General features: G+C 43.7%; 1 protein-coding gene across 4 annotated transcripts in view; it reads left to right on the top strand.

Moving 5' to 3' along the window:
• Positions 1-352: 352 nt before the first annotated feature.
• The window catches only part of PTK2B (protein tyrosine kinase 2 beta), a 165,409-nt gene continuing 142,830 nt past the window's right edge, over positions 353-22,931 (top strand). For 3 of the 4 annotated variants that reach the window (XM_064272659.1, XM_064272658.1, XM_003412460.4), the window contains exon 1: positions 353-522. The gene's annotated coding sequence lies outside the window, so the exon portion shown is untranslated. The remainder of the gene's footprint in view (positions 523-22,931) is intronic. The other variant, XM_003412461.4, reaches the window with a different exon arrangement.

The following is a 22,931-nucleotide window of genomic DNA, read 5'->3' as shown; positions in this document are numbered from 1 at the left end:
AAACTGCCTCCCACTCTGAAACATACCTGCCTGCTAGAGAGAAAAAACCAATGCGAAAAGTGTGGCCTCCCAACGTCTACAAGTGGAGGTGGAAGAACTGGGGGGGTCTCTGTTCACTATGGGAGCATCACATCAGAGGACCTCTTTCAGGGCCGCAGAGATGGCAGAGATTCAGCCTCAGGTCAGCGTCCACAGCTCAGGGAATTGCAGGCAGCGTCTATTTCAGAGTTTATGGTAAGAGGCTGGAGCCAGCACACACGCACCAACACAGACAACACACCCCACCCTTTAAGGAAGTGGGTAGAAGAGCAGCAGGGGTGTGGTTAACAACTAGAAGGAGGAAAGGGGTAAAACACAAACCTGTCAGCTCTCTTACTCAGCGACGACAGGGCAGCCCGAACCTGCCGGCCCCTAGGCAGCCCCGGCGCCCCGCGCCCCCGCACCTGCCTCGGCCCGACTCACCTGCGCCTGCCCCGCCGAGTCCGAGAAGCAGGCGCCGTCGGAGTCCGCGCTTCCCTCCGTGTGAGTACCTTTCTGCAATCCGGGGCTGGGCGCCCGGCTGAGAAGTTGGAGGCTTGACGAGGTGGAAGGGGGTGGTAGCGGTTCCGAGATTCTGGCTACCTGGACAGGTCTGGGAGTTCCTGGGAAAGGAGCAGTGGGTCCGGGAAGCCTGAGCTGCCGATGCTGTGCGCGCCTGGAGCTTGCTAGCCTTCCGCAGGGGAAGAGGGGTGCTATTTTTGGAGTTAATTTGAAACTAAATGGTGTTTCCCCCTCTTTTCCTCGTACCATACTCAGATTAGGGGGTGGGGGGCGCGACGGTGTGAAGACACACAAAGCCTGCTTGCCTCTAAAGGTCAGATATGAGAGCAACAAACAGGGTTTTCAGAACCTAACTTCAGCTCTTGCCTTAGAACCTCTCCCTATGTCCTGCCTGCACGTGCCCTTCTCCCCTATGCCTTTCAGCACCCCATGTGGGTCAAAGTCCTATTACCTTCCCCCACCTCTCCCTACAGCTGCTGTTTCTTGCTCCTAAGAGAATATCTTCTGAATCAAGCTGTGCAAGCAGGATAGGGACATAACAGGTGTGTGTGTGTGTGTGTGTGTGTGTTGTGAGGACTGAAGTTAACACTTGCCACACTGGCTCTTTCTGATTACCACCTTGATGCTGCTAAAGGGTTAAGTTCAGTGCTGCTGCTTCCTGCTGTCAGGCTGTGCGTGGGCAAAGCTTTGGGTGGGTGAACATGGAACACATGGGTGATGTTCTGAGTCCGCCAAGCCCTACCACCTGCCCTAACCCTCAGCCATATGACACTGGCATCTCCCCACCCCCCAGACTTGGAGCTAAATCTAAACAGTCTCGTTTAAGGGGGTAGTGGGAGGAAAAGACCAGTAAGTCGGCCACAGGGTTGGCATTAGCCAGGAGCATTCAGAAGATGGAGAAGGAAGAGCTTTCAGCTGACCAGTAGCTAGACCTGAGCCAGCTGTGGCACCGTCAGTGTAAGGGGCATGAGGAGGTCCCTCCACCCTTAGCTCTTCTCTCCTCACCTGAAAGTCCAAGCCAAGAAATGCTGTTGCTGAGCTCACCTGCTGCCATTCACAGATCTACTTGGAGGAGGGGGAAAGGAGGAGGCGGAGATGAGAAGTGGACTAAGCGTATCTGTTTAGAAAGGAGGAAGGAAGTAGTCATATTAAAAAGGCCCAGCTTTGGTAAGGCAGTCTTCATTCAAATAGCATGTACCGATCTCCCACCCGGGGCCAGGCACTGGTGCTAGGCGTGGGGTACAACAGTGAGCGTGCCAGAGCCTCTGCCCTCCAGAGTCATGGTCATGGAGATAAGTACAGTGCAGTGAGTGGTGTGTGCTGCAATGGGGAGGTGCAGGGTGCTGACTAACCCAGTCCTAGGGGGCTGTCGGAGGAGATAGTCAGGAGTGTCTCAAAAGGCTTCCTGGCAGAAGTGATCCTCAGTTGAGACCCCAAGGATCAGTAGAAAGGAACCAGGCAAGGAAAAGAGGGGGAAGAGCGGTGCCCTGTGCATGGTGAACAGCAAGTGGAAAGACTGGAGGCTAGAAGCCACATGACGCTTTCAGGAAACTGAAAGTAGCTCAGCATGTTCACAGCATAGAGAGTGCAGGAGTGAGATGAAGCTGGAGAGGTAAGTTGGGACAGCTCCAGAAGGGCCTTGGAAGGGCTGCCATGGCAACTCCTGTTGGAGCAACGCTTGGGACCTAGAGCCAGGCATGAGATTTCCCAGCGTGCCTCCAAATCCAGGAGAGGGTTGCTAGGTTTTCCAAGTAAAAATACAGGTATAGAGTTGCCAGATAAAATAAAGGATACCTAGTTAAATTTGAATTTCAGATAAGCAGTAAATAATTTTTTTAGTATAAGTATGTTGTATGCAATATCTAGGACATACTTATGCTAAGAAATTATTTGTCGTTTATCTGAAATTCAAATTTAACTAGGTATCCTTTATTTTACTGGCAACCCTATACTACGAGCAAGCTGAAGGTGCTGTTGCCCGGGAAGTGCAGGATAAGAAGTGCTTGGTGCCAGGAGAACAGTCTTAGGACATATTTACCTTGTAACCAATCCTCATGGATTCCATTTTGATTCTCTGGGTGATGTAAACAGTTAACGTGATAGGCTGCAAGCCAAAAGGCTGGCAGTTTGAACCTACCCAGAGGTGCCTCAGAAGAAAGGCTTGAATCTACTTCTGAAAAATCAGCCATTGAAAACCCTAGGGACATAGTTCTACTCTGACACACATGGGGTTGCCATGAGCTGGAGTTGACTCGACTGCAACTGGTACTGGTTCACCATGTTATTTTGAAAAACAAAATCAATTCCTTAGCCAGCTCATTCATCTATATAGATGGGAAAAAAAAAAACAAAAAAACTGCCATAGCAGAAAGAAATTGAGCTTTGGATCCCAATGGACCTGAATCCAAATCCCAGCTTAGCCGCTTGCCAGTTTGTGAGGCATCATAGAAATCACCTAGCTTCTCTGAGCCTCGGAATCCTCATTTTGAAATAAGGACACGAACATCCAGGTTGTTGGGAAGATTAGTGGTAATATATGTAATTTACCTGTTGTTGTTGTTAGGTGTCATCCAGTTGGTTCCAACTCATAGTGGCCCTGTGTACAGCAGGTCCTGTGCCATCCTCACAATCGTTGCTATGTTTGAGCCCATTGTTGTCTCCACTGTGTCAATCCATCTCATTGATGGCCTTCCTCTTTTTCGCTGACCCTTTACTTTACTAAGCATGATGTCTTTCTCAGGGACTGGTCCTTCCTGATAACATGTCCTAAGTACCCGAGACAAAGTCTTGCCATCCTCACTTCTAAGGAGCATTCTGGCTATACTTCTTTCAAGACAGATTTTTTTATTCTTCTGGCAGTCCATGGTATATTCAATATTCTTTGCCAGTACCATAACTGAAATACATCAACTCCTGTTTGGTCTTCCTTATTTATTGTTTAGCTTTTGCATGCATATGAGCCAATCAAAAATACTGTGGCTTGGGTCAGACACACCTTAGTCCTCAAGGTGACATCTTTGCTTTTGAACACCTTAAAGAGGTCTTTTGCAGTAGATTTGCCCAGTTCAATACATCATTTAATTTGATGGCTGCTTCCATGGGCGTTGACTGTGGATGCGAGTAAGATGAAATCCTTGGCAACTTCAACATTTTCTCCATTTATCATGATATTGCTTATCGGTCCAGTCGTGAGGGTTTTGTTTTCTTTACGTTAAGGTGTAATCCATACTGAAGGCTGTAGTCTTTGATCTTCATCAGTAAGTGCTTCAATTTTCCTTGAGTCATACTTCATACATTCCACATTCTAATTATTTATGGATGTTTGTACCTGTTCTCATTTTGAGTCATGCCACATCAGCACATGAAGGTCCTGAAAGCTTTACTCCATCTATATCATTAAAGTTGACTCTACTTTGAGGAGGCCAGTCTTCCCCAGTCATATTTTGAGTGCCTTCCAACCTGAGGGGCTCATCTTCTGGCACTATATCAGGCAGTGTTGTGCTGTTATACATAATGCTTTCACTAGCCAATTTTTTCAGATGTAGATCGCCAGGTCCTTGTTCCTAATCTCTCTTAGTCTGGAAGCTCCCCTGAAACCTATCCACCATCAATGACCATGCTGATATTTGAAATACCAGTGGCATAGCTTCAAGCATCATAGCAACATGCAAGCTGGCACATTAAACAACTGGCAGACAAATGGTAGAAATTACGTAGTAAGTGCTAAAAAAAATGGTAGATATTAATTTTTGTTAACACCTGCAAAGTCAGTGACCAAAATAGCATCTACAAACTGCTTGGGACTTATTTATTTCAGTTCGTATTTATCGAGCACTTGGGGATCCAGGGGGAATTGTGCTTCTAGTGAAAGAGTGGGTTTGACCCTGGTTGTGGAAGGAAAAGCTGAATTTTTTCAGCTTTGCCATTCCCTTCCCATATGATCTGCATCAACTGGAAGAGATATTTCAATCGCTTCTTGGAGGATGGTGGGTAGAGGGAGGGGGGTGGCTCAAAGTAGAATTAAAACCTGTTGCTGTTGAGTCAATTCTGACTCATAGGGACACTATAAGACAGAGTAGAACTGCCCTCTGCCCTATAGGGTTTCCCAGGCTGTAATCTTTACAGAAGCAGACTGCCACATCTTCTCCTGTAGAGCAGCTGGTAGGTGTGAACCACCAATCTTTCGGTTAGCAGCTGAACACTTAGCCACTGCCTCAGCAGGGCTCCTTCAAAGTAGAATTAACTGAAGGTAAATATGAATGAATGAAAAGAAAGAACTCATGTAAAACACGCAGCAAAGTGCCTGACACATACAAATGCACCATAAAATTGGCTGCCATTATTTCTGGTTTTATAATCAATACCTCATTAGAAAAATAGTGCTTGAGGGTAGATGAAGTAAGGGTGCCTTGTTTTGACACTAACGGAAATATTCATAAGAACCTCCTAAAAGGGAACCTGGAGACGGTTAAGGGTTTACTAAGAGAAAGAGGAAACGGAAAGTGTGTTTCTCTTGTGAGAACTGCTGGATTTAAAAATGGCTCCTCTTTCCGGTGGCTAAATCTCTGCATCCCCCTGCCCAGTGTAAGCATTTTCTCCCCAGCCCTTTAGAGCAGCATTTCCCAAACAGTGTTCAGAATAACTCTATGCTATGAGATGCTTTTAGATGTTCCGTTGAGAGAGTGTTTAAATGAGCCCACTCTTGGAAATTTATTATGCATATTTGCATGGTCAAGTTATAATAAGTCCTGCATTAAAGACATATGTATCACTGGGTTTGGAGTCCCTGCAGTGCAAATGGTTAATCAACTCAGTTGCTAACCTCTAAAGGGTATAGGTTCAAGTCCACTCAGAGGCATCTTGGAAGAAAGACCTGGCAATCTACTTCTGAAAAATCAGCCACTGTAAGCCCTGTGGAGCACAGTTCTACTCTGATACACATGGGGTCTCCACAAGTCAGACTCGGCAACCAGTGGTGATCACTGGGTTTAACCTAGCATTCCCTAACTGTGACTGTTGAACCCTTGCAAGAGCTTTGAGGATACCTATTACAATCTTCAGGAAATAGCACTCCACATTTAGTGCTATTAATGCAGATACAGTATGGGGATCAACCAGGTCTTTTAGAGGACCTTGTTCATCCCCATAACGCTGTGCAGAATGGACCTAATTTATCCTAGATTCAGCAGTGTTTAAACTTACTGAAGATCTTCATGGATGAGCTCTTGTGGGCAATTTTCCCAGTGTCACACATCTCTCACAGACGCAGACTTCTGCCTGGGTCAGGCAAAATCTTTCTACTGCACCCTAAGTCCATTTCCCATTGTTCAGAGGACCCTGGGAGAAGCCTAAGCCTCTTAGCACTTCGCTCTCCATGGTGATGACAGTAGCTCCATGTCCTGAATACTGTTAAGACAAATAAAAATGATAGGGGAGGGAAGAGAACATGTGCTGAAATGAATCACCCTTGTGATAGGTCCCCCAGTCCCTAGCCTTTTCTCCTACCCAAGAGTCATGTGTCTTGGGACCATGCGGCCCTAACCTCTCAGATGAACAGGGTTCTGAGGTAGTCACATGGGAATGATTGGAGTGGAGCTACACAACCACAGACTTGCCTGGGGCTGAAAGGGTGGTAATAAAGAGAAATTTTTGCTGGCCAAGTTATCAAGAGTCTCTCATCTCTCAGTCATTTCTAGGGTAAAGGAGTAGCAGCAGTGATAGTGGCGATGGTTTTGCCAACCCTTCAGTGGTCATTCCACGCAAGCTGTAAGATGATTGGAATCAGACTGCCTGGATTCCAATCCCAGCGCACTATGTGATCTTAAAAACCAAAAAGCCAAACCTATTGCTGTCAAGTTGATTCCAACTCATAGTGACCCTACAGGACAGAATAGAACTGTCCCATAAGATTTCCAAGGCTGTAATCTTTACAGAAGCAGACTGCCACATCGTTCTCCCATGGAGTGGCTGGTGGGTTCGAACTGCCTACCTTTAAGTTAGCAGCTAAGTGCTTAACCACTGCATTACCAGGGCTCCTACGTGAACTTAAGCAAGTAATTTAGCCTTAGCTTCCCCATCTGTAAGATGGAGATGATCTCAGGGTTTTTTGTGAGGACAGAGTGAGATATTATACACAGGACAGAGATTCAAAATACTAATGTCTATCAGCTACTGAGACATGGGCAAGGAATCCCTGGATGGTGCAAACAGTTATGTGCTTGACTACTAGCTGAAGATTGGTGACTGGAAACCACCCAGAGGCACCTCAGAAGACAGGCTTGGTGATCTGCTTCCGAAGGTCACAGCCGTCTAAACCCTATGAGTAATTCTACTCTGCACAGGTGAGGTCACCATGCGTCAGATCAATTAGAAGGCAACTAACAACAACAACAAGGCTTGGGCAGGCGCAGTGATAGTTCAGCGGTAGAATTCTTGCCTTTTGTGCAAGACTCGGGTTCGATTCCTAGCCAATGTACCTCATGTGCAGCAACCACACATCTGCCAGTGTAGGCTTGTGTGTTACTACTCCAACTGATTATGGGGATGGCACAGAATCCGCCAGCATTTTGTTCCATCATGCATAGGGTCACAGTGAGTTGGGACCAATTTGAAAGCAGCTAACAGCACCAGTAACAAACAGGCACGGGCACTGATCAAACAGAACTGACACTAGCCATTGCCCTGGGTAGGATTGGCAAGGCCCCCTGCCGTGCCAGGGGTCACCCTTTTAGGGCTGGATAATGGAAACCTTGTGGAGGGTGGAGAAGATTGGCTCTCAGGGGACTGGGGTAGTAGACATTTACCAACTGCTATGGACAATGTCAATATTTTAGCATCCCAGATGCCCATACGTGTCACCTTAACATTAGCTTCAACTGTGTATAAAACATTTAGTCTGATAACTGGCACACAATAGACAATGGTGTTAGCTCTCATTTTTATAATTTTCCACTTATGGCTAAGCTGAGCTGGTGGGGAAAAAAAAGAAGCACCATTTTATTTCTCTTGAAGAAGAAAAGTGTTCAGAGAGCTGAAAGGCAGGAGAAGGTGGTGGCTTTGCCTTCCTGGGCTCTTCACAGAGTGTGCGGAGCTCTGAGCCTTGGGAGAGGGTCGGGGTGGGGGAGGGGATAGCATTTTGAGTCACTGCTGTTTCCCAAGGTGCAATTATTACTCAAGATGGCAGTGTGATTAAGAAAGCCGACTGTGCTGTGTATTCTGGACGGATTTGGGCAGATCGATAGAGGTGCAGGTTTTTGTTTTCCAGAGACCCTCCAGGTAGGCTTTGGGTGGGCTGCAGAGGTGGGCACTCTTCTGGTTTTCTGGGCAGTCCCCAACTGTTGCCTTTTCCAGCACTGGAGGGATCTCTATGGTGATTGCTGATTTTAGAAGACAGCCAGTCAATGTGATCAGAACTATGATAAAGGACTGCCAAGACCACGAAAGGGTGAGCCTTCCCCTTTCATATCTTGGCTGTACTTTACTAACATTTTCCTCCTCTCCAGTTCCCTTCTTTTTTATGTTCTGAAATCCACCCACACAGAATCTGGCATCGTCACTCACTAAAGATAGGGACTCAAAGGAATCTAGACCTTGCTCAGTGTTTAGAACTTGGTACTAGGTTTAATTCTTGTGTTCTACACTAGTCTTCCTTTAAATTGGGCCAGTACTCCCAACCATTTTGAGGGCACAAGGACAGTAGTCCCCATTTTTCTTTCCTTTTCTTTCTCTGAAAGTCTTCTTCCAGATTCTCAAAGACTCCCATAGCTGTTACAGTCCCACTAATGCCCTCAGGGGCTCCCATCACAGTTGCTGGGAGTTCTGTTCTGAGTTTGGGCTTCATTCTTCGTGGGGGTTGCTTTTCCATCTGTGAGAGAATGGCTGTACTCTGGTCCTGGCCACTTGGAGTACCACATCTTTTTCTTGTTTCTAAACTAATGAAATTTGTCCTACCCTCTAGCTTCTCCCTAACCTCAAGCACTTCTTTTGGTGTTCTGGAAGTTTCTGCTCCTCTCCCAGGCCCAAAAGGAGTTAGAGCCCAGCTCCTCCCACTTTAGCTCAGGTTTACCACCTTCCCACACCCAGGGCCTGCTCCAAGCATGCTTCAAGAGACTCAGTACTATGGCACTGTCACAGATGCTCTCACCAGCATCCAGTTACATTTCCTCAGTTATTTACACAGACGCTGAGCCCTGAAACACAGTAATGTCAATTTAGGCAGTTTTTTTTAAGTAGCTTACCACAAGCTTAAATTCCAAAGACCCCAGCTCAATGGAAGCAGCAGCCTCTAGCTCAAGGCAATTTTCAGCCTGGGTAACTGTTTCCAGAGTCAGGAGACCTCAGTCTGGTTTAGACTCTTCCATTAATAGCTATGTGACTTTGGGTAAGTCTCTCAACTCTTTCAAGCCTCACTTTTCTCATTTAAAAATGAGGAACTAATATTACCTCTCTGATGGGGTTGTTGAGAGAAACAATTGACATATCTGGAAGTGACTTGTAATCTGTTTAAACCACCACTGGGTACTGTCCCAGTAAAGATGAAGAATTTGGGGTCAGAGAGGTATGGGCATGAGACTTGACTCTGCCCCTTTCTACCTGGATGTCATTGCTAAGCTTTTTTTTAACCCCTCTGAGCCTTATTTTTCTCGTTTGTAACACATTATGGTCATTTGCTTAATGTGCCTCCCCTTCTTCACACCCTTTCACTCTAAGGCACAGTGTTTTTTTCCCGTTAAGTTTACAGTCTGGTTGGGGAGGTAACACATGCAGATAAATAACTGTAAGACAAGATGGGGACTTATCAGTGTCACAAAGGAAGCACAGAGAAGGTGCTATGAGGTCAGAAGAACAGAAAATACTTCTGACTGGGCAATCTGGGAAAACTTCATGAAGGTGGTGGCATTTCAGGTTCTGAAGGGATGGGTAGGATATGGCAGTGGTTATGGTGAGAGAAATCCCTGGGTGGTGCAAATGGTTAATCCACTGGGCTGCTAAATGGAAGGTTGGAAGCTCAAGTACACCAGAAGCCTGGTGACCTACTTCAAAAAAAATCAGTCGTCGAAGACCCTAGGGAGCACAGTTCTGCTTTGACACACATGGAGTGGCCATGAGTCAGATTTGACCCCAAGGCAATTGGGTTTTGGTGGTGAACGAAAAGTATAAATAAAAACACAGGGCACTGGTTGAATGACTCAATTTGGGTGGAGCAAAGGATGGTGAAGAGTAATAGAAAATGAGTGAAGAAAGTAAGATAAGGTTTGAACATGGGGCCTGGGGAATTTGGAGATTTTTATGAAGGCTGTAGGATGCTGTCGGACTTTATTCTGAAGACGGTAGGGAGCTGTCCAAGATGGTGACTTGGGTGAAGGTGCCATGACCAGATTCACACAGCAGTGTGTAAAGTAGATCAGAGAGGAGAGAGCTTGAAATTGGGGGAAGGGCAGGTAGAAGGCTATTATAATAATTCATGCCTTAAGAGCCTTGGAATACATTGTGTAATTCAGGATGGTTTGGGGTTCTGGGGAGTGTCTACAGGTCATTGAAGGCTTTTACTTTTTTCTAAACTGAAATTGGTTCTTATATGGATTTAAATGATACAGGATTTATGGAAGCATCAAATTGTTTAGGTTATATAAGTAATTTGCTGTTATCCTTCAGCCTGTCCTTTTTCCATGTTCTTTATTCATAGATAAGCCCTTTGCCATGGGTCTCACCTATGCTAGAAAAGTACTAAATGTTAACCTGTCTAGAGCTCTCTATGGTAACCTCTGTATGGCAGCCTCCTGGAGTCAAGCCCAGGCAGTGGTGGTTCAGTGGTAGAATCGTCTTCTATGTGGGAGACCTGGGTTTGATTCCTGGCCAGTGTACCTCATGCACAGCCATGTTGCTGTCTGTCAGTGGAGGCTTGTATGTTGCTATGATGCTGAACAGGTTTCGGTGGAGCTTCAGACTGAGACGGACTAGGACGAAAGGCCTGACGATCTACTTCTGGAAATCATCCGATGAAAAACCCTATGGATCACAGCAGTCCCTTGTGCATGGCGTTGCCATAAGCCGGGGTAACTTGATGGCAGCTAACAGCAACAACAACAGAGTGAAACCAGGCTATGACCTCTACAGCCCCCTGGCACTCAGATCTTACCACCCTCAGCAATTCAAGATGTCCCTCATGCAGACGAGCCCCCCACCCCACCCTGCCCTTCCTCCCTTTCTTTAGTCCTGAAGTCTGTAGGACATTTCCACTTGAACTGCTCATCATCTTAAATATTACATACCTGAAACTGAATTCATCATTTTTTCACACCGTCTTACAGTTGTCATTCTCCTAGACATTCATGTCAAAAAGTCTTAGCATTATCATCAACTCCTTTCCTCTCTCCTTTGCCTTTATTTTGCCCATCACTAATTCCACAGATTCTTTCTCCCTGCCCCTTATTCCTTTCTTCACTTGTCCAGGGCCCTACTCTAGTCCAAACTTTATTACCTAATATGCAATCCGTCAGGAGAGGCTTTCCTCTTCCTATCTCTAGTTCCATCAAAACACCTCAGTGCCTCTGTTGTTGTTGGGTGCCATCAACTCAATTTCGACTCATATTGAGCCCAAGTGATAGAGTAGAACTGTCCCGTAGGGTTTTCTAGGCTGTAATCTTTGCAGGAGAAGATCTCCAGGTCTTTTCTTCCTCAGATGGGCTGGGTGGGTTCAAACTGCCAACTTTTTCATTAGCAGCCAAGCACTTAACCATTGTGCCACTAGCACTCCCTCAGTGCCTCTAAACCCATTGCCATTGAGTCACTTCCAGCTCATAGCAACCTTATAGGACAGAGTAGAACTGCCTCATAGGGTTTCCAAGGCTGTAAATCTTTATAGAAGCAGACTGCTACGTCTTTCTCCTGTGGAGTGGCTGGTGGGTTAGAACCACTGACCTTTTGGTTAGCAGCTAAGCACTTTAACCACTACACACCAGGGCTCTTTTCAGTGCCTCTAGGAAAATCCTAATCCCTTAGATTCCATTCAGTGCCCTTCATAAACTAACCTTCATCAACCGTTCTAACCTAATTTCCCCGTACTTTCCAAACTTAACACTTTACCCTAGAAACTCTAATGGGGCAGTTCTACTCTGTCCTATAGGGTCGCTATGAGTCGGAATCGACTCGACAGCAACGGGTAACGGGTAGCCTGGTCTATTCACTGGTCCCCATCAGACCTTTGCTCAGGTCTTTCTTGTGTCCTGCCTGGAGTACCTACCTGCTCCTTCCATCTTCCCCAAAATCTACCTCTCAAGACACAGTTCTTGTCCTACCCATTCTGGAACCTTTGCTCCCCACTCCATCTTCTGAGCTTCTTGCATCCTCTGATCTCCTTGAAAATTTGTCAACTCAAAACCAAAACCAAACCCAGTGCTGTCAAGTCAGTTCCGACTCATAGCAACCCTACAGGACAGAGTAGAACTGCCCCATAGAGTTTCCAGGGAGCGCCTGGCAGATCCAAACTGCCGTCCCTTTGGTTAGCAGCCCTAGCGCTTAACGACTACGCCACCAGGGTTTCCTTATCAACTCAATCTGATGCTAAATTCCTCTAGGGCAAGGAGGTGCTGTTCATTTTGTTCTTCCTAAAGCCCTCAAGTCCCCAGAATAGGAGATACTATTTCCCTGGGCAAGGGAATTGAGATGCCCTCCTTCCCTGCCCAGCCATGCTTGGCTCATTAGAGTCAGACCCCATCTTCCTCATTACCTGTACTTGGTGTCACCACAGTCAGTTGCAACAAAGCAGGGGAAATATCCTGAGCCCCTTGAATTCTCACCCCAGGGTTCAGACTGTGCTCCTTGCCTCTCTAGAATGCAGAGCTTTTCTACAGAGAGAAGGAGTTGGTGGTTTAGAGCAGGTGCTCAGTAATCTCTTTACTTAACCTCGCCTCTGTCTCACTAATCCATCTGAGTCTGTCTTTTCCCTTTTACTTCATCCTTTTGCTATTGAGCCATGTAGGCCAGGCTGAATGACAAGAGAAAAACATCCTGTGTAGGAAAAAAGCTGGCAAGCCTTGGTAGAGAGTAAAATTCCTTTGGAGATATGGGAGAGAGATGTACAAGGCAGAGACTGAGAGTTTTTAAGTAACCCAATCTCCGACCTAACGGTATGCACACCTCAGCGCTTTTCGTGGTACCTGAGCTCTGAGCTTCCTGGCTCCTGCAGTAGCAAGATTTAAAAGCACTTGGTACATATTAGATCCTTTATCCCCAGAAGGTGGCCCTCAGTTGTCTCCGATGTGGCTTCTGACCCTTCTCATTCTTTACCTGACTCTTTGTGTAGAAAAATTGTTCCTACAACCATTTGCTAAAAGCTCAGCCTCTAACCTTTGTTCACTCCATGGGAGAGAAGTGAAGGAGGGGAGGAGTGCTGCCCCAGGACTGGGGAACCCTGGGTTCTGGTCTCTGCTCTATCACTATCCCACCATACCACCTTGGTTGAGTCACCTGAATAAGCCTCTTCATTTCTAAAGTAAGGGAGTTTTCAGATTTTTTTAGCTAGTGGAAACCTTTTTTCAAAATGGATCTTAGGCCAAAGCCCAATATGTAAAGCAGGTAAAAGTAGAACTGCTCCCAAGTTTGAGATGAAAAGGGCAGCTGTCTGCTAGGCCCTCAGCTCCCTTCTGCAGTGGCCCTGGGGCTCTCCATGAATCTCCTGGGGACCAGACCATCTTGAATTCTTTCCGGGTCTCCACTTCTTGAAGTATTCATTGTTTATGTGTGATGGGGGTTGGATGATGGGTTCAAATGAATCTGATAAAGAGTTATTTCAAAGTAGGGAATCCAACCTGGGGTATGAGGTGTGTATGTGTTGGGTGGAAGTTGTATATATGAACTCCCTGAAAGAAGATGCATAACTTTCAACTCTGAGAAAATGCACGTTTGTTGGAAGAATTCCATAGCTTTTATCGGTCTCTCCAGGGAACCTGTGACTCTAAAAGTCTGTCTTAGTTATCCAGTGCTGCTTAATGGAAATACCACAAGCGGGTAGCTTTAATAAACAGAATTAATTTTCTTACAGTTTAGGAGGTTGGAAGCCTGAGTTCACATTGGTGGCTCTAGGGGAAGACTTTCTCTCTCTGTCAGCTCTGGGGAAAGGTCCTTGTCTCTTCTGAGCTTCTGTTCCTGGGTGATCTTCATGTGGCTTGGCATCTCTCTTTCCCCATCTCTTCTAGCTTGCATGTTTAATCTCTTTCTATCTTAGAAAAGATTGACTCAAGATACACCCTACACTAATCCTACCTCATTAACATAACAAATACAACTTATTCACAAAAGGGATTATAATCACAGGCATAGAGTTTACGATTTACAACACATATTTTGGGAGGACACAATTCAATCCATAACAATACCAAGAACAGATTTTATAATCAATTATACAAACTTTTCATATGAAACTCGAGCTCCTCTTGAATTCAGACTAAGTAGTCTGTAAACCCTGTTGAGGGCAGAACCATATCTATACTGAGAGTCAGTGTGATAACCTCAGAATATGACTTGATGCCTAACACAAAGTCAACATTCTATCGATATGATGTGTGCCTGGATATAAGGTATCCCCCATTTCTCCTAATAAGGCGGGTTGTTTAAAAAAAATGTTTGGTTAATTTGAATCTATAAACTTTTAGAATAATATTTAATATATTATTTTAGTGACACGCATTTTAAATCAGATACCATATAAAATAATACATTAACTTAAAAATATTGCTTTCTCCCTCTCCCTGTTTATGAAACATTCAAACACTTTATTCATTTCTTTGCCATCAGTGCCCTTGTCATCACTATAATCACTTTTTGAATCAGCTAGCAGTTTTCTGGCATATATTATCATCCCCACAGTCTAAGGACAGTTGGATATTTTTTATTAGCCCTGAAGTCATTTTTTTTTTTAATGACAGCTTAATTGACATACATTTCACATACCATTAAATTCACCTTTTTAAAATGTACAATTTGGAAATTTTTAGTATATTCAAAGAAGTGTGCAAGCATCAGCACTATCTAATTGCATAACATTTTCATCATCCCCAAAGAAACCCCTTATCCCTTAGCTATCACCCTCTTACCTCCCTATTACCACCCCAGCCCCAAGCAACCACTAATCTACTTTCTGTTTCTGTGGACTTGCCAATTTGGGGTATTTGATATAAATATAGACATACAATATATGACCTTTTGTGTACAGCTTCTTCCACTCAGCATAATGTTTTCATTGCTGAATAATACTCCACTGTGTGGATATGCCACATTTTATTTGTTCATTAGCTGATGGACAAATGAATGTATGGATAGATTGATATACGGATGGAAAGATGCACTATAGGAATGAATAAATGAACAAAAGAAGAAATGCAATTGATTTTGGCCATTATGAATAATACTGCTGTAAGCATTCATGTACACATTTCTGTGTGGTTTTATTTTTATTGATCTTAGGTATATACTTAGGTGTAGAATTGCTAGGTCATATGGTAACTCTATGTTTAACATTTGAGGAACTGCCAGACTGTTTTCCAAAGTACCTGCACCATTTTACAATCCCGTCAGCAATATATGAGGGTTTTAATTCTTCTACATCTTTGTCAACACTTGTTATTGTCATGTTGATTTTAGCCATCTTATTTATCTTGGACTGGGTTCTCTAGAGAAGCAAAACCAGTAAAGCATATAAATATACATAGAAAGAGATTTATATCAAGGAAATGGCTCATACGGTTGTAGAAGCTGGAACATCCCAAGTCTGTGGATCAGGATAGAGGCTTCTCTTGATTCACACAGCCAGTAAACAAAAGATTGACAGGTCAGACAGCAGAGCTCTTCCTCACAGACTGCAAAGATAGATGAATCCCAAGACCTGGAAGCAAGATGGCAGGTAAACTGCTAGCTTAAGTCCCAGGAACCAGAGATCAGATGAACAGGAGCAAGCTCAGGATCCAGAGCAACCAAAAGCCCAAGAGCCTTTCCAGAGAGTCCACATATGTTGGATGTAGGCTGCACTAAGGAAACTCCCTTTCAACTAATTGGCTACTCACAGCAGATTCTGTAATGGAGGTGATCACATTATCATGACTGCCCAACTACATCGTAACTGTCAAACCACTGAGAATCATGGCCCAGCCAAGTTGACACACAACCTTAAGGATCACTATTGAATGTGAAGTGGTATCTTTTTGCGGTTTTGATTTGCATTTTTCTAACGACTGATGTTGTTGAACATCTTTTTATGTAGTTATTGGCCACTTGTATGTCTTCTTTGAGAAATTCCTATTCAAATCTTTATGAAGTATTTTTTTATGTCCACAGTGTAACCACATAGTGTATTGTTTGTTAAAAAATAATCTTGTAAGGTTTGTTTACCGTAACATTAACACTTATATTGTAAGCCTATAATCCCAAGAAAAGTTACTGAATTTATATTATATCTCTATGCCTTCTTTTAAAAAAAAAAAAAATTATATCAGCTAATTATGTCAGTATCCCAAACTAGCTACGATTAAAGTGCTTTTAGGCTAATATTTTTTTCTCAACAGTATATTTTTGTTCAAAATAAGGTAACTGAGAGAGCAACTCATAATTTCAGTGATTCTGTAAAGACTCAAATATAAACTACCTCTTTTTTGACACATAATTTTGGAGGGAAAACATCTCACCTTATATTTAAGTATGTATAATATTTTAAAAATAAATAGAGGGATGGATGGATTTATGGATGGGAAGGTGGACTAATGGCCATAGGAGCGAGTAAATGAGCAAAAGAAGGAATGCAATCTGGTGAGCTAGTCAACCAAGCAACCACCCCAATCTGCCCTTCTTTATCCAGGATTTTCTAATTTTCATCAGAAAACAGACTGGTTTTTAATTTACGTTACATGAAACCATTTATAAAATTATTTTAAAAGGAGATTTAGTTATAAGTCGGAAACTCATATATAAAATAGATATTTTATATTCCATTATCTGAAAAATCTATATCCTCCTTTAAAACGGGTGAACCTGAGGCTGCCCAGTTTCTTGGAGATGGCTGAAAAACTCAGAGATCAAGTAACATAATGCGAGATTTAGTTCACGGTTGCTGGAGCAGGATCTTTAGAATTGTGAGAAGGTGCCAGCGGATTTTTGCCCTGTTCAGACTTCCGATCCATTACCACCTCTCCCACCAGTGTGAGGACTCCAAGGTTCCTGGTGCCTCGGGGGTCTGGCTCTAGAGGCCTTTTCTTCTCTCTTTTCTGTGGTGGGACAGTATGGTTTCCTTCAAAGACCACACTCACTAGGGATTCACTGACAGCTTCTGCAGAGACTACTCTGCCGCATTCTTCTCCTTTGTTTCTCTCTTGAGAAAAAAGTATGTGAGCTGGTGGATGATACTCTGGAGTTAGGGGTGAGTATATGGAAAAGAAAGAGGAAGAATGTTGGGCAAGAGAATAAGGAATAAGGAAACTGTGGCCAGGTATATGATGAAGTAAAAGAGACATGGACAAAAGCCTGAGAGAGATTTTAAAGGCTGAAACAATGGAGAGAGAATAAATGATGGAAAATATTGCTCTATAGAAAGACCTTCAAGTCAGCAACATGAAGGATAGGTTCCTGTGAAGTTTAGAGTGTGTGTAGTTGGAGTTGGGGGTCAAGGAGCAAGGGACAGAGAAGGGCAGCATTGGCGTGGCCTGGGCTCCTTCCTCTACTGATAGAAGTCAGTGGGATTGCAGTTATGGGCTTAGGACTGTGTATAGAGAAGAATCCAGATTCTCTCTGTAATTCTTACCCCATTCGTAGACAAGATCCCAGTGTTCTCCTTTGGCAGTGAGAGCTCAGCCTTTCTTCTGGGGCACGATGGGGCTGAGTCTAAGCCCATCCACCCATGTGAGTGTTTCTCTTTGTTTTAAAAGTTATCAAGGAAGGAGAGTCTATATTCTTCCTTGAAGTAATGTTTCCTGTTTTTGAGGGTATGAAATCAGTGGCTTTTACATGATGAATCTGAAGCTCGACTGTACATTTATTTATCATCTACTATGGGCCAATTCATCCAGTGGCACCGTGGAAGAAAGGCCTGGCAGTCTTCTTCGGTAAAGATTACAGCCAAGAACACCCTATAGAGCAGTTCTATTCTGTCACACATGGGACCACCATGAGTTGGAATTGACTAGATAGCAACAGGTTTAGTTTTATGGGCCAGGCATTGATCTTGGCACTGGAGATATAGAGGTGATCAAGTGACTTCAAGAAACTTATAATTTCAACAAGCACATGAAAGGATATTCAATATCATTAGTCATTAGAGAAATACAAATAAAAAGTGCAATAAGAGAGCTCTTAATACCCACTAACATAGCTATAATTAAAAAAATATTGGCAAGGATGTGGAGAAATTAGAAAACTTGTCCATTGTTGGTGGGATTGTAAAATGGTACAACCACTGTGGAAAACAGTTTGGTGGTTCCTCAAAAAGTTAAACATCTGACTACCATATGATCTAGTAATTCCATTCTTAGGTATATACCCAAAAGAATTGAAAGCAGAAATGCAATATTCATTGCAGCATTATCCACAATAGTCAAAAGATGAAAAGAGCCTAAATATCTATCAACAGATGAATGAATAAGCAAAATGTGGTAATACGTACAATGGAATACTACTCAGCCGTGAAGAGCAATGAAGTCCTGATCTGTGCTGCAACATGGATAACCTTGAAAAATCATGCTGTGTTAAATGAATCAGTTGCAAAAGGACAAATATTGTATGATCACACTTAATATGAAATACCTAGGATAGGCAACTGTAGAGAGACAAAAGTTTATTAATGGTTATCAGGAGGGAAGGAGGGAAAGGGAAAAGGGGGACTCATTGCTTTGGGGACACTGAGCTTCTAGTAATGGCGATGGAAAAATATGGAAATGGATAATGGCAATGGTTGCATAGCATGATGAACGTAATTAAAGTCACTAAACTATACATGTAAAAAATCTTAAAATGACATAATATGTGCATATATAAAACCAAAGCCATTGCCGTCGAGTTGATTCTGACTCATAGCTTATATTTAGGTTGAGGAAATGGAAGTGCAAGCATTCACAATATAATGAGATGTGCTGTAAGGGAGTGGTGCAAAATGCCATGGAAGCCTGTTGGCCACAGCTACCACCTTTACCAAAGGGAGGCTAAAAAGGCTTCACAAATGAGGTGACACTGAGAAGGGTTTGAAGAATGCAGAGGAGTGTACCAGGCAGAGAAAGGGTGATGAGGTGCTATTCTCGGGACAGATAACAGCATATTTAAAGATCATAGCATACATAAGAGGGCATCGGGATTGGAGGAAGACTCATTAACAACATTCAATACTCAGATGATACAACCTTGCTTGCTGAAAGTGAATAGGACTTGAAGCACTTACCGATGAAGACCAAAGACTACAGTCTTCAGTATGGATTATACCTCAAATAAAGAAAACAAATCCTTACAACAGGGCTAATAAGCAACATCATGATAAATGGAGAAAATACTGAAGTTGTAAAGGATTTCGTTATACTTGGATCTACAGTCAATGCCTGTCTTAGTTATCTAGGGCTGCTATAACAGAAATGCCACAAGTGGATGGCTTTAACAAAGATAAATTTATTCTCTCACAGTCTAGGAGACTAGAAGTCCAAATTCAGGGTGCCATCTCCAGGGGAAGAATTTTCTGTCCCTCTTGGTCCTGGGGGAAGGTCCTTGTCATCAATCTTCCCTGGTCAAGGAGCTTCTCAGCACAGGGACCCTGGGTCCAGAGGACATACTATTCTCCTGGCTCTTGTTTTTTGGTGATATGAGGTCCCCATCTCTCTGCTCCATTTTCTCTTTTATATCTCAAAAGAGATTACCTTGAAACAAAAACCTAATCTTGTAGATTGAGTCTTGCCTCATTAACGTAACTGTCTGTAATTCTCCCTCATTAACATCATAGAGGTAGGATTTACAACACATAGGAAAATCACATCAGATGACAAAATGGTGGACAGTCACGCAATACTGGGAATCATGGGCTAGCTAAATTGACACGTATTTTTGGGGGACACAATTCAATCCACGAGAGCGCTCATGGAAGCAGCAGTCAAGAAATCAATGTATCACATTGAGCAAATCTGCTGCAAAAGACCTCTTTAAAGTGTTAAAAAGCAAAGATGTCACTTTGAGGACTAAGATGCACCTGACCCAAGCCATGATATTTTCAGTTGCCTCATAGGCGTGTGAAAGCTGGACGGTGAATAAGGAAGACTGAAGAAGAATTGATGCACTTGAATTATGTTGTTGGCATAGAATATTAAATATACTGTGGACTGCCTGAAGAACAAACAAACCTGTCTTGGAAGAAGTACAGCCAAAATGCTCCTTAGAAGCAAGGATGGTGAGACTTCATCTCACATACTTTGGACTTGTTATCAGGAGGGACTAGTCCCTGGAGCAGGACATTATGCTTGGTAAAGTAGAGGGTCAGCACAAAAGAAGAAGATCCTCAATGAGATGGACTGACACAGTAGCTACAACAAAGGGCTCAAACATAGCAACAATTGTGAGGATGGTGCAGGACCGGACAGTGTTTCCTTCTGTTGTAGAGTTGCTATGAGTTGGAACTGACTGGACAGCACCTAACAACGACAACCACATAAGAAGGCACCAAAGAGTGTGGCCTTTGAGAAAACTGTGATCAGCTCAGGGCAGCTGAATCAAGTAGTATCATGATGGAAATAATGCTGGAAGGATGTAGAAAGGCCCTTTATCACTGCGTTGGCTCCGGACATTGTTCTCTAGTAGCGGGAAGCTACAGGAATTTTTAAGCAGGGAGAAGAGTCAGATTTCTGTTTTGAAGAAGAGGACTCTAGCACCAGGTCCGGGAAGCCCTTGTGCCAAACAGAGAGAAGGGCTTGTCTGGGAGATTCACAGATAAACATTTCCAGGGTGTGGCCAATGTTTCACAAGTGGACAGTGCAAACCCACCGGGGGCATGGTCCTGTAGTTCCTGCTGCTGGCTCAAGTGTAGCAGCCACTCACATTGCTGGTTGACCAAAGAGAGTGGCGGTAAGGGCTGGCCCATAGGGCCCGCCTTGAAGAAAACCCCACTTCCTACTTCCTCTGTGTGTGTATGTGCAGTGAGGGAGTGGGCCAAAGAGAAGAGAGAGGGGCTTGGCCAAATGAGTAAGAACCACCCTATCTTCCATCAGGAAGTACAGAGGTCAAGATGATATTCATTCTACAGGGACAAGATGTCCATAAAAAAGATACCTACCTGGAAAGCAAGGGGTGGGGGGTGGTCAGACATCTATTTTTGCCCTAGCATTGGACTTGAGTATACCATAAGAATATTGGATATATAAGATCTTCAGTATGTGAAGACTGTGGTGGAGAGAAAGGGATTTCATAGAGAACAGAACCCCACATTCCACCTTCCCGGAGTGCCCCGCCTCCAGAGTACTTGGCTGTACTATCCATTTATGCCTGGCACATGTTTTCTTGAGATAAAATTATTTTTCACACGTACATGCTTTGCTAAATGGAATTGTGGAAGGCAGGGACCTCGTTATATGTCCCCATTTTCTCCCAATGATAAACCAGCAAATGTCAGGGTATCACGCTTGTACTCAGTAAACAATTTGTTCAGATCTGGGGAGGTTTTAGGGAACAGATCTGAAGAGAAAGTGTTAAATTAGAGATGGTCACCAATACCCGTGGGAATGAGGACGTGAGAGGGAGCCCTATTAAAATAAGATATACAAAGTTCTATCAGATGCTAAAAGTGACATCTGGGTGGAGGACTTCCTGACCCCCAGGCGACCTCACTTGGAGAAGTTGTGAAGTGGGAGCATGTATAATGACCTAGAGGGGAGAGAGAAACAGCAATGCCCTGCTTCTGCTGACTATGGAATAAACCCAGATTGATCAGTGTGCCATAGAGTAGTCATTCTTGAACTTCACTGGCATTTGAGGTCTTCTCCCCTACCCTCAATTACCAGATGCTGATCCTCATTAAGAGGGAAATGGCCGCTCTTACATGCTTTGTACATGACTCAGGTCTTCATGGTCTCTGTTTTTAAGATAGACTATTTTTTATAGCAGTTTCAGGTTTACAGAAAAATTGGGCAGAAAGTACAGAGTTTGCAGACACTCCCTCTTGCCTGTGCACACTGTTTTTCTTGTTATTAACATCTTGCATTTGTGTGGAACATTTGTTACAACTGAGGAACCAATACTGATACATTATTACTAACTAAAGTTTATAATTTACATTGAGGTTAACTCTTTGTGTTATATAGTTCTATGGGTTTTGACTAATGTATAATACCATTACCCACTTTTACAGTACCCTGGACAGTCTCACTGCCCTGTACATGTCCTGTGCTTCACCTATTCATTCCTATTCCCTCCCCCGAACCCCTGGCAACCACTGATCTTTTTACTGTCTCTGTAGTTTTGCCTTGCAGTCCCTGGGTGTTGCCAACAGTTAACGAGCTCAACTGCTAACTGAAAGTTTGGCAGTTCAAATGCACCCAGAAAAGCCTCTGAATAAAGGCCTGGTGATCTGCTTCTTAAAAATCAGCCACTGAAAACCCTATGCAGCACAGTTCTACCCTGACACACTGTTGTCTCCATGGACTAGAGTTGACTCAATGGCAAGTGGTTATTGGTTTTTATAGTTTTGCCTCAGAGGGCTTTTTAAAACACAGATTACTGGGTATCTTAGTTTCTTAGTGCTGCTATAACAGAAATACCACAAGTGGGTGGCTTTAAAGAAGATAAATGTATTTTCTCACAGTTTAGGAGGCTAGATGTTTGAATTTAGGGCACTGGCTCTAGGGGAAGGCTCTCCCTGTCTTCTCTGAGGGAAAATGCTTATCTCAGCTTCTTTAATGTTATTCTTGGGGGTTTCCTTAGAGATCTCCACGTGGCATCCATCTTCCTCTCCATTTGTGTTTGCTTCTCTGGCCTAATCTGCTCTTTTTATTTCTCAAAGGTTAGTAGGTTTGAGACACACCCTACACTGATGTGACCTCATTAAATTAACAAAGAAAACCCTATTTCCATATGGGATTACATCCATAGACACACCCTACACTGATGTGACCTCATTAAATTAACAAAGAAAACCCTATTTCCATATGGGATTACATCCATAGGTATAGGGGTTAAAATTCCAACACATACAGTTGGGGGACACAATTCAGTCCATAACACTGGGCTCTAACCCATGGTTTCGGATGCTATAGTTCTGAGGTGGGGCCCCAGAATCTGTATTTCTAGCAGATTCCCCTGTGATCCTGATGCTTCTGGCATAGAAGACCCTGAGTGATCTGACCCTCAACCACCTTTCTAATACTGTTACTTACGGGGGTGTCTTACAA

The sequence above is a fragment of the Loxodonta africana genome, chromosome 19, assembly GCF_030014295.1.
Source record: "Loxodonta africana isolate mLoxAfr1 chromosome 19, mLoxAfr1.hap2, whole genome shotgun sequence".
Classification (NCBI taxonomy): domain Eukaryota; kingdom Metazoa; phylum Chordata; class Mammalia; order Proboscidea; family Elephantidae; genus Loxodonta; species Loxodonta africana.
Note: the sequence above shows the minus strand (reverse complement) of the source record. Positions and strands in the feature narration are given on the sequence as shown.